This window comes from Crocodylus porosus, unplaced genomic scaffold (genome assembly GCF_001723895.1).
Source record: "Crocodylus porosus isolate Cpor-Errol unplaced genomic scaffold, CroPor_comp1, whole genome shotgun sequence".
NCBI classification, from domain to species: Eukaryota; Metazoa; Chordata; order Crocodylia; family Crocodylidae; genus Crocodylus; species Crocodylus porosus.
In genome coordinates, this window is record NW_017728906.1 from 187448100 (window position 1) to 187461118 (window position 13019).

At 46.1% G+C, this 13019-nt stretch overlaps 1 pseudogene; it reads right to left on the reverse strand.

The window, feature by feature from the left end:
- Positions 1–5863: 5863 nt before the first annotated feature.
- The window catches only part of LOC109305551, a 66852-nt pseudogene continuing 59696 nt past the window's right edge, over positions 5864–13019 (reverse strand).

Genomic DNA, 13019 nt, shown 5'->3' on the forward strand with positions numbered 1-13019 from the left:
CATTTTTGACCTGGAGGGATGTGGGCAGTGGGGTCCCCCAGGGCTCAGTCCTCGGGCCTGCACTGTTCACCATCTTCATCAGCAACTTGGACAAGGGGATGAAAATCACCTGGTCAAATTCACATATGGCAGTAAGAAGTGGGGAGAAGTGGGCATGCTAGAAGGGAGGGACAGGCTGTAATTGGATCTGGACAGGTTACAGGGGTGGGCGGATGAGAATAAGAAGGGATTCAATACTGAAAAGTGCAGGGTACTGCACCTAGGGAGAAATAACCAGCAGCATACCTACGGGCTGGGGAACTCCCCTCTCATCAGCACAGAGGAAGAAAAGGATCTTGGAGTCATTACAGACTCCAGGATGAACATGAGCCGCCAGTGTGGAGATCTGGTCAGGGAGACCAGCTGTACCTTGTCATGCATCCACAGATGCATCATGAGCAGGTCCAAGGAGGTGATCCTCCCTCTCTATATGACATTGGTCAGGCCACAGTTGGAGCACTGCATCCAGTTCTGGGCGCCACACTTCAGGAGGGATGTGGATAGCATTGAGAGGGTCCAGAGGAGGGCCACTCACATGATCAGGGGGCAGCAGGGCAGGCCCTACAAGGAGCGGCTACAGGACCTCAACCTGTTCAGCCTTTACAAGAGAAGGCTGAGAGGGGATCTGGTGGCCATCTATAAACTAGCCAAGGGAGACCAGCAGGCTATGGGAGAGTCCCTGTTCCCCTGAGCACTACTGGGAGTAACAAGGAATAATGGCCATAAGTTGATGGACAGTAGATTTAGGCTAGATATCTGGAGGCACTAGTTCACATTCAGGGTGGCTAGGATCTGGAACCAACTTACAAGGGAAGTGGTGCTCGCTCCTACCCTGGGGGTCTTCAAAAGGGGACTAGATAGACACCTGGCCAGGGTCGTTTGACCCCAGCATTCTTTCCTGCCCATGGCAGGGGGTCGGACTTGATGTTCTGCTCAGGTCCCTTCCAACCCTACCAACTATGAACCTATGAAGTCCTATGGGTCAGATTACAAGGGGGTAGCGGGGAAAGGGACTTGGTAGTAGGGGTCAAGAAGGAAGAGTTAGACCTAGAATTCTCAAAACAGCTCTCAAAGGCAGCATGCTCAAAAGACCTAGTTTTCATGGGTGACCTAAATTACCCAGACATCTGCTGGGAGGAGCAGTGAGCCAGGTCTGCCCACTCGCGTAGGTTCTTAACCTGCATACAGGACCTGCATCTAAAACAGGAGGTATGCAATCCTACTAGGGGAGATGCCTTATTTGACTTGGTGCTGGCCTCAGGAGATGACTTGGTGGGGGAGGTACAGGTACAAGGCAACCTAGGGGATAGTGACCACTAGTTGATAGGATTCACTATCCGGCATCAGGTGGGAAAGACAAATAGTAGGGCAGTAATGCTAGACTTCTGGAAGGCCAACTTCAACAAGCTCAGGAGATTGGTTAGGGTGGGACTGCATCTGCGAGATGGGGGTCCAAGAAGGGTGGGAGTTACTCAAGGGACTGATCCTACAGGCACAGAGAGACACCATCCCAGTACATGCAAAAGGAGGCAAAAGAGTCAAGAAACCTTCTTGATTGAGCAGGGAAATCCAAGAGAGCCTTCAGAGAAAACAAAAGGCCTACAGGCTATGGAAGCAGGGGGCAGCCACCAAGGAGAAATATACCTACTTGGCTCGCACTTGCAGGGGAGCAGTGAGAAAGGCCAAAGCAGATACAGAATTCAAGCTGGCAACAAAGATTAAGGATAACAAAAAGTCCTTCTTTAAGTACATAGTGAGCAGAAGGAAGGTGCAGGGTAACATAGGGCCACTACAGAATGGACTAGGGCAACTCGTAACTGATAGGATGGAAAAAGCAGAGCTCTTAAATAATTTCTTTGCTTCTGTTTTTCTGGACCCGGATACAATTTCACCTCCCAATGAGTCTTTAGTTTGGAGTGAGAGTAATACCAATCCACCAACGGTCAGCACTGACCTAGTGAAGGGGCGCTTGGAAGGGTTGGACATATTTAAGTCATCAGGCCCTGACGATCTTCACCCAAGGGTCAATGACATATCAGAACCACTAGCACAGCTATTTGAGTGCTCATGGCACTTGGGACAGGGATCATAGGACTGGAAAAGGGCCAACGGGGTCCCTATCTTCAAGAAAGGGAGGAAGGAGGACCTGGGTAATTATAGGCCAGTTAGCCTCACCTCTATTCCCAGCAAGTCCTTAGAAAAAATCACAAAGGATCACATTTGCAGGGGGATATAGTAAGGGACAACCAGCATGGGTTTGTAGCAGGCAGATCCTGTGCCAGTGTGATGAGGTAATAAGTAAGGCTAACCGCACTCTTTCTTGCATCAGCAGGTGCATCATGAGCAGGTCTAGGGAAGTGATAATTCCCCTCTGCAGCATTAGTGAGGCCACAGATGGTGTGCTGCGTCCAGTTTGGGTGCCGCACTTCAAGAGAGAAGTGGATAACCTTGAGAGGGTTCAGAGCAGGGCTACTCGTATGGCTGAGGGCCTGCAGGTAAGACCCTATGAGGACAGACTGAGGGATCTGAATCTCTTCAGCCTCCACAAGAGAAGGCTGGGTTGTGATCTTGTAGCTGCTTACAAACTCATCAGGGGGGCCAGCAGGGTAAACTCTGTTTGCAAGGATGCCTCTTGGGGTTACCAGGAATAATGGCCACAAACTGAAGGAGAACAGATTTAGATTGGACATAAGGAAGAAATTATTTACAGTAAGAGTTGCCAAAATATAGAATGGACTTCCAAGGGAGGTGGTACTGTCCCCTACTCTGGAGGTGTTCAAGAGGAAATTAGATAGGCATCTGGCTGGGTTTACCTAGCCCCAGCGCTCTTTCCTGCCTGGAGCAGGGGGTTGGACCTAATGATCTACCAGGTCTCTTCTGACTCCAGAAATCTATGAAACCTGTGTGCTCTGGTGCATGACAGATTGCCCCAGGTGGAGTAGGGGAGGCTGGGGCCAACCCCTGAGCAACCTTACCTGGATCCTGGGGGCTTCCTGGGGCTCCAGCAATGTCAGTCCAGGCATGCAGAGCCTGGCTGACAGCTAGAGCATGGCTCTTGCTGGCCAGGATCTGGTTTTGAATGACACACGCTGCTGCCATGTGTGCTGCCCTGCTTTTTTTCTGGTGTGGGATTTCTGACACCGGGAAATTAGCAGCATGGTGAACACGTGTATGTTTGGCATGTGTGGTCTGTGGTGCCGCAGACAGGTCTGAAGCACCACATGCCTCATGCTCATGGGGATGCCCCTTGTGGGGCTGAGGATGCTGAAGTGGGTGGATGGGAAAGAAGTGAAGTAGGGGTTGTGGATGAGTGGTTGGGCTGTGGGAAATACTAATGGCCAGATCCTACTCGATCTATTAAGTACCTAAGTGTAATTCTATTCCACCCCTGCTCAAGTCCCTGAAAAACTATTAATACAAAAGGTGGATGGTCCTTATCCTTGCTACTGTTGTGTGACTTAGTTGTCAGGCTAAGATTACAGCAGATTACAAAAATAGATGCATTAATGGATTTTTCAAGGACTCAAGCAGTCCTTGGCATCTGAGTCCACTTAGGCATCTAATCAGGCGGAGTAGGATCTGGTCCTAAATTTTCACTTTAACACTGTATTAAGCCATTTTGAGTCAGCATTTTGAGCAGACAGGGTGAGTGCTGTTCTGTTCTAAGTAGAAATGATGGAAAAGGGTATGTGAACAGGTGATGGTCTGAGAGTGATGAGAATACTTTTTAAATGTATATAGCAAGACTTACACTGAGTAGGTCTGCCCTTGGAGCTGCAGTTATTTTTATCGTGTGGGAACAGAGTAGAAGTCAATGGCTATATCCAAGAAATTTCCAGTGCGCTTCATACTACAAAATACCAATTACTTTTAAAATCACATATGAAGAGGCACAATTAAGATACTTATCAGCTGAGGCCTCTTGCAAGTGGCTGACACTGTGGGTGTGCTGAAACATTTTAGAGTCTCCTGAGTCCAACTGTACCTGGTTGGATTCTTGTGTAGTAAAGAGGTCCTGGCTTTCCCTTGCCCCTCCTTCAATCCTAAATTGTCTTAGCAGTATCCCCCATAAGCCACAAGATGATGTCGACAAGACATGGCAAAGTCCTGTTCAGTTCATTGCATTGTGAGCGGATGCTGTGAGGGCTGGATGCTGTCAGCAAGCGGGCTTGTTCTTGTCTCTTGCTTTCTTGTACAGGAATGTCAAGTCCTTATTTCTGGTCTGCTATTGCATGAGCTATTGCATGCTTATCCCTATGGCAATTGTCTCAGATGTCTTTGCTGCAATATTGAAAGGAAACATCTCTGTGTGAAAGATTTCTGGTAATCCCACCTGCCAGTTCTCTGCTGGTCACTTCTGGAGGCCTGGAAGAATTATTTAATTGCTTTGGTTTGTGGGGTTTTTAGCTTTCCTCTGAAACATTGGACATGTCCATCTTTAGGTGTCCCATTGAGTGTCCCTAGAGTCTGGCTGGAAGATCTGTCATATGTGCTCAGAGTCAAACTTATCACCAGCTTTGGCTTCAAGAACAAATGTATCCTCCACATCAGATTGGCAAGGACTGTGGGTGTTTTGTTTTTTTTTTTTAAACTTCCTGTTTGGTGCAGGGGATTATTCTCTCCATATGTTAATCTAACAAATTCCCTGCCATTGCTGTAAGGAACAAATTAGAGGCCTTGACAAATTGGAGGCTTCCATCTTCTATCTATCTTCCTTTATATAAAGTGTGGAACTGTTGTTGCTGTTCTTGCTTAACTAAAAGGCAAGGATTTCTTAGGGAGATATTTTTTTTTATTGCGCCAACTGCATAGTTGGGATGGAGTTAGGCCAACTTTTGAATGAAAGATTATTCTCAGTTTGAATGTCTTGCATCCAGAACTTTGACTAACTATCCTACCTATGCAACTGGTTCAATAAAAGATATCACCCTAAAAATATTTCCCTCATGCATAATTCCCAGACTATCACAGCTACACTATCACTCTAACACTACCATAACTAAATAAAAGAAGTTATAGGCAACCCCCACTTAGCACTCTTAATTGATTCCGGAAAAACTGAGCGCTAAGCAAAACAGCGTTAAGTGAAACAGATTTTTCCATAGGAATGAATGTACTGTAAATAAATACAATCCATTCCTGGGGCTCCCTACTGATAATATAGAATCACTGAAATCCCTGACTACTACTATAAATTCAATCAATTCAGACATCTACATGTATGTAAATGCTTTATTTAACATTTTGAATTAATATATAAAATTACTGGGGTTGAAGCAGGAGTTGTGCACTTCCTGAAGAAGGAATCCATTGATAGTCACACTTTGGGCTTCTTCTTTTCATTATAGAGCAGCCTGTAACAATTGATTTCATTGTTAACTCCTCTTGCAACTGCAGAACTGCACTGCAGGTCAGGGTCATTCTCATCAAAGTAGGGAAAAAAAGCTTCAAGATGTTTGAAAGCTTCAGCCATGCCTTTGCTGGTTAAGGCCCTTGCTGGTTGAACATCTTTCTCAGCATCTTCCTTCTCTTCACGGTGTCTCTGCTGTTTTATTTGAATGAGGTCCTCATTGCTCAATTCCTCCCTGCTGGAATCAGTCAACACCTGAATATCCTCAGGTTCAAGTTCATCAAATCCAATTTTCCTTCCAAACTTAGCAATATTGTCCTGAATTATCACCATTGGTTCCTCAAACTCTTGGGAATCCTGGACACAGTCTGCCCAAAGCTTTCACCAGATACCATTCATTGTTTTGGAAGCAACTTCATGCCAGGCACTTGAAATGTTATTTATTGCCTTATGGATATTATAACCCTTCCAAAATTATTTTAGGGTCAAAGCACCCTCTCCGTCTGTAGCCCTGACTGCCTGGGTGAATGTTTTTCTAATGAAGGTGGTATTGGGAGGCAGGAAAACAACTTTGACATTATCACTGAGGCAACCAGTGTGGTAGGATGTCCTGGTGCATTGTCTAAAATGAGAAGTCTCTAGTGGGACAAATTGTTCTCAGCACAATATTTTTCAACTGCAGGGCAAAAATAATCCCTGACCCAACTCTGAAAGACTGACATTATCACCCATGCCTTCTTGTTAGACTTCCAGATGATTGGCAGACTGCTTTTAAGATACTCCTTGAGAGCCCTGGGATTTTCTGAGTGGTATACAAGCAGTGGTTTCAATTTAAAAGCCCCTGCAGCATTACCACCAAGCAATAAAGTAAGTCGATCCTTTGACACCTTAAAACCTGGTGTTGACTTCTCCTCCCTGGAAATGTAAGTCCAACGAGGCATTCTCTTCCAGAACAGGCCTGTTTCATCAGTATTGAAGACATATTGAGAAATAAAACCCCCTTCTCAATGATTTCCACAAGCTTATTTCTATAACTGGAAGCTGCTTGGGTGTCAGCACCAGCAGCCTCCCCCTGAATAGAAACATTATGCAAGTTTCTGCATCTTTTAAATCTTTTGAACCACCCCTTACTTGCAATAAAAGGCTCAGAAGCAGACCCCTCAGGCAAATCTTTCTGTAAATCATCCTACCGACTCTTATCCTTCTTTTGAATAAGCAGCATGCTCAAGGGCAAACAGCATTGGGTTGTATCCTCTATCCACACACTTAACAGCCTCTCCATTCCTAATATAATTGAAGCCCTCATCCTACTGAGTTTCAGAGCATTCAAGGGAGTTACAATTCTACCTCATTCTTTTATTTTGTCTTTATGTTTCAATATGGTCCTAACAGTTGACCCAGCCAAATTCAGCACTCTACAGACCTCATTCTGGTGTTACCCTCCCTCAGTTCACTTCAGGACATCCAATATAAGCTCCAGCATTATGCCTTTGCACTGTTTTTTCTCAGCACTTGCAGTCTCAGAGTCAGTTGCGTGTTTCTGACTCATGATGACTGATTTCAACACAGAGCTCAAAAGATGAAGCAAGGCAGTGACACAAGCACGAAAGAGCATGAAAGAGTACAGCGCGCGAAAGTTTTTGATGAAGCAAGATGGCACTGAGGCTGCGCACTGCCGATACTCCTTGCTCAATACCCATCAGCGTTATAGCAAAACTCACTGAGCGCTAAGTGAAACCAGGTATCGATGTGAAACGAGAACTGTAGCGAAATAGAGCTAAGCGAAACAGGGTTAAGTGGGGGCATTGTATATTGTTAAACTGCAGAAGTGTGGCTAAAGCAGAAGGCCCCCAAAACCTGTTTTTGATTGACTGTAAAGTGAACCTTTGCAGATAGCTAGCTTGGCCTTAAATTAGATAATCCAAACACAATATTTTATATTTTATATGTCAGTAAGAATAATTGATGTAACCAAATATATTAGGTGTAGTTTAGCTTTAATAGATGTATTTGTGTTAGGTTTCTTAGGTTGTGAAAAAAACAGAGCAGCCTAATCAATAAAGAACATAAATAATCTAAAACAAACTGGTGATGCTTAATATTCTGTCATGGTGAAGAAAGGAGACAAGGAATCCTTCCTTACAGACAATTCACTTTCACAGAAGCATAAATCCTAGTTGACACCTTCCATGTCCAAAAGAGAACTGGTGTAGTACAGTTCCAAAAGTTTTAGTGAAACAAAGGCAGACAAGGTTATTTTGTAATATCCCGGGATCCTGGTTTTCTCTGATAAAAAAAATCCCTGATCTGAGAATAGGGGATTTTTTTTTTTTATTAGAGAAAACCAGGATCCCTGGTGATATTTTTTATTAGACCAAGTAAATAGTTGGAAAAAATTGTTCTTTGCAAACTCTGGAGCACAAACACCCTTCTTCAGGCATAGGGAGGGGGAAAAAGGGGAATGTTGACCCGGTGATAAAATGTAGCTGGTAAAATGCAGAGAGGTTACCTAGGGTTATCAGATGGCAGGCAGGTTATAATGTGCCATAAATCCAATGTCTATATTTAGTCCATAATTTTTTGTATCCAGTAAATTTATGAAGTGAAGTTCGTAGACTCATTTATGAAATGTGTTTTATAAATTCCCTTTGATGATTAGGACTGAGAGAGCAAAGAGAGAGTGGTTGTTTTGTGAGAAGTGTGTCTCCACAGGGAATTGGGTATTTTTGTCTTTGATAGGTTTTCAGTGTGCATTCTTTCTGGTACACAATTGTTGTTTAGTTTCTCCTGCATATTTTCCATTAGGGCAATCTCACTCAGGCAAATCTCAAGAAGGCTTTCACTCAAGAAGGATACTCCTCCAGAGAGATAGATCACACTTAAAGGGAATTTACAGAACACCGTTCATAGGTAAGCCTACGAATTTCACTTCATAAATCTACTGTGTACAAAAAAACATGATCTAAATATAGACATTGGATTTATGGCACATTATAACCTGACTGCCATCCGATAACCCCAGGCTGCCTCTCTATGTTTTACAAACTACATTCTATCACCAGGCCAACATTCACATCTTTCCCCACTCCCATCTACCTGTCACATACATTGTCTCCCATCCCCTCTGATCCTCACTGCCACACGTTTGTATTTGCACAAACCTGCATTTTGCATATTGGCTTCTATTCCACCCAAGAGAGCACGCATATACCAGAAGACTCTTCTTATACCCGCATAATCCGGTGGTACACGGAGGGTACCCCGTCTCCAGTTGAAGGGACATCAGCAGGTGTGGGAATCCTATGGGAGCATGGCTGTTTAGCTGCAGGCCTGCTCACCTCCTTTCCCTACACGACAAAGCTGGGACCAGAACACAATGATACTCAACTATTTACAGGTTTAATTCTACAACATAACATAAAACTTATAATGCTAAACTGACATAACAAATCTCTCTCTCTCTCTCTCGCGCTCTCTCTCTCTCTCTCTATATATATATTATTTACAGGTATAGCTTTACACCAACAGTAACTCTTATTCACCATTATCTTAGGCACAGCCTTAACCCCCTGTGGCCTCCCGTTCAGTGTGTCACCCCTGCCCCATAACAGGTGAAGCAGCACTCAATAATAGAACACAGGCTTATCAACAATTCGATGACAGGAATACCAGGTGGTGACAGGACAATAATTGAACAGAACACAATAAGGATAAGACATGTGCAAAAATAACCAATACAGTAGAGTCAGACATAAGCAGCTTAGAACCCTCTCATATAGCAACAATAGGGATGCAATATTACAGACAGAATCCCGATGGCATAAATAACCAGACCCCAATTAATGCCACAGTAGCTACGCCCAAAGAAGAAATGACAACCTGGGAAAGGATCCTGTTACCTAATAGCACATCATTACTCTCTCCCAGGTCTCTTAATTAGGAGGGGCCCATAACCTTGAAACCATCCTCTCTTCCAGGGCTTCCCCTGGATCACCACAGTGAGGAAGGTCCCTCCTCCCTTGTGGGAATCCTTTTCCCTGGGTAACTCATGACTCTCAGCATCCTCCCTCGTAGCAGGGTGGGGAGGGTTGATACATCTGGTGGTTGTCTGTGGCAGGAAGGCCTGAGTTGCCTCCTGCAGCCACTGGGGCCTATAAGCCCTATGCACCAGTCCATGCACTGAGGGCTCCTGCCTTGTACAGGGATGGGGAACCTGTGCTGCCTCATGCAGCTGCTGGGTCCCTTTCAACTCTATTAGCCCCGTGCACCATTTTGTGCACCGAGGGGGCCTCAGCTCCTGCCTAGTGCACGGTTGGAGACCCACACTGCTTTGTGCAGCCACTGGGTCCCTTCAGCTCCACAGACCCTGTGCACCAATCCATGCACCAAGGCCTCCTGCCTCATGCGGGGATGGGGACCCGCACTGACCTGTACAGCCACCAAGGTCCTGTCTGCCCTCCAGACCTTCCATGCACCAACCCATGCACCATTGCTGTGCTCTTCCCATGGCAGCTGGGACACAGCCACTTCTCCCCATTGGAGGCATCTTTAGGGCACTTCTGGGGCAACTGCTCCACCCCTGCTGGTCAGCTTCACTGGCTCTTTTACAGCCCTTGTATGACAGAACACCATTTAGGGTGTTTGTCACTTTAAGGGCTGGAGCAAGGAGCTGCAAGGTGGCTAATGAGAATGGCCATTTTGGGAGAGCTCTGTTATAAGAGCAGAGCATTTTGAGATCAGCCAGCTGGGAATAACATTGTCCGGGAGAGCTCCTGATCCAGGACTATCTCAGAGGTTAGGGTGAGGCTATAGGGAAGGAGGAGGCCTCAGTGGTCCTGGGCATGACCTAAAACTGCACCCTGCTGGGATAGAGAGGCCTTGGGGTCCTGCCTGTGGCAGGGCAGGGCCACTCAAATAACAGAACCAAGAATCTCTGACGTATAAAGCAGGTCGGGGTGCCTAAATCCTTGGCCCCACCTTCAGGTGACTGATAAGGAGAGAGGTGGGGCCAGGTAAGCTTAGTGAGAAGTGCCTAAGTCCCATTGGGTGTTGGGCCCTGGAGTGGAGGCCAGGCATGCTGATGGAGTAGCACCTGAGCCCAAGGGGGTGTAAGACCCTGAGCTCCGAGAGTTGCAGGGCAGAATTGTGGGGACAGTTAAGCTCAGGGAGAAGTGGCCGGGCCCTGTTGTGGCCTGGTGAGGGGCTACGGCTGAGAGAGCCCGGAGTGGGGTCAGCAGTCACCGCCTAGATGAGGGTCAAAGTGGACACAAAACGAGGGGCCAGGGCTGGCTGAAGTATGAATCAAGAAGCCTGAGGATCTTTCTAGAGTAGGGTGGTGGGAGTGTGGCCAGGACTGGCAGTGTGTAAGAGGCGCTTGGGAGAGGGGGACGGAATGTGAGAGGCCCTTGTGAGAGGGGGGCAGTAAGGAAGAGGCCCAAGTAGGGAAGTATGTGAGTGGCCTTACAAGGGGTTATATTCAACCTGTCTGTAAGCCAGAGCTGTTTATGTTTACAGCATGACATCACTGAGGTGTGGGATATGTGTAAGGGTGGTAGGAGCATGTCCTGATTGCCCACGGTCATTTGGGCGCACGAAGGGCAGCCACCTGCCTATTTGACATCATAATTATTTACCAACAAGGTGTGGCAAATGAGCAAGGTGGGTGTGTAGCAAAACCCCCCCGTTTTTCTTTTATTTATTTTTAAAAGCATTCCTTCCCCTTCCCCAACCATTTCTGACTTTTTGTCTCCCTCTGTATTCCCTATAGGTAAGTATAAGTAAGCTAAGATGTAGGATAAGCTTTAACGTTTTATTTTAGGTAGTAAGTTTTATTTTTCTCTCCTCTCTTTGCAAATAAGTTCCTGCTATTGTGATATTGATACCTACTGTTTTATATATAATAATTATTATGTTTGTACTACTTTTATATTGTGAGATTACTGTTTTAGACCTATATATGTAAGTTAGCGTAAGTCATGTCAAGTTTCGATTTTGTATGTCAAGTCTCCATCTTGGGTCCTTTTCTCGGGCATCCCCAGTGTTGCAACTGTACCCCTCCCATTCATGTACGCCTCCCATATAAATTGGTTCCCGGATGAATGAGAGTGATTGGGAATGATTGAAATACAATGGTAGCAGGCCTCTACTGCATGGCCTGTAATGACCAGGCCATCACCTTGCATTGATCCATCCAGGAGCTATGTACCTCACCCAGGAACAGAGACAAGAACCCAGCATTTGAAAGACAAAAGACCCTGCAGAACCAGCAACTCTACCATTGTACCCTGCTATTACAGACACCCGAAACTGCACATCCCTGCATGGAGCACACATGCTCAGTACACCAGGGGCCCTTGCTTGGGCATGCCTGCTGTCACTAGAGTCACACAAGGTCTGCCCCTATAAAAAGGGGCAGTGAAGACAGACCCAGTGGGATGCCCTCTCCATCTGGACCAGCACTATGCCACACCACCTACCCACCCAGAGGCCCTGCCAGTGACCCACCCTCGGACAACACCTACTGGACAAGGACCCGTTTCCAGCCTGGATAGGTAGCTATCACCTACTACCCTCTCTTCAACCAAGGACTTGGACTCTGCTTCTCTTCTCTACCTGGACTCCAACACTTCCACTGAGTCTCTTTCTCTTGCTGCCATTGTGAGTGCTTGTGTGTGTATGTGTGTGTGAACCAATAACTTCATGGGGCTGTGTAGTGTGTTGTCTGTTTAATAAAATTGTTATTTGGACCCCCGAGTTGGGTTTTGCTTTACTACAGTTTGGCCCTGCTCCAATCTCTGCTCCTCACCCCTCTAACTTCTGTCTCAGTTCTCCCTCTCCTGCTTCTGGCACACTGCCACCTCCAACACCTGCCCTGAGCTCCTCTGCCTCCAAACTCCCCTGTTTCTTTGTCACTGTCTTATCCCCACTGCCTTTTCTTTTTCCCCTGAGCAACCAGGTTTTTGCCTCAGTTTCTTTCCTGGCTGTCTCTTCCTTGCCACTGCTTATGTGTCCCCCCCCCAAATATCTCAGTTGTCTGCCCCGGTTTCCAGCCCCAGTCTACCTTAAGTAAACCCAAACCTCAGTTCCTCAGACAGCTTTTCTGTAATCCACCAGTTCTAATCCCAGTTCTAGTAACTTTAATTCGCTACACTTTAACTCTCTCTCTCACCTGAACCTTCCCCCAAGTATTTCAGGTACCCCAAACACACACATACACACTGTACCATCCAAGTTAAGAACTTGCCTGTGTGTATGTGTAGGTGGGTTGTATGTGTTTGAACTGGTGAGTTTGTGTGTGTGTGTGTGTGTATACACACACACAAACTTATTGTGTGCATGATATACAAATTAGCGATCTGTGTCCAGCTTTTGGAGTGTATAGTGTATGTGCTTGAATCGGTGATAGGTATGCATGTGCCTAGGCTGGTTTGGATGTGTTTGTGCCTAAGCTGGTAGTGTGTGTATGCACCTAACTGATTTGTGTGTTTGTATATGTGCAATTTTGTCACACCCACCTGTCTAACAGCACAATATTGAGATGGTGAAAGTTGGCCTGACCCCACAGGGCAACAGGTGGTTTACCCAGAGACAAGGGCCATACTAGTATCAGGCCTAGAAGGTAACTTTGTCA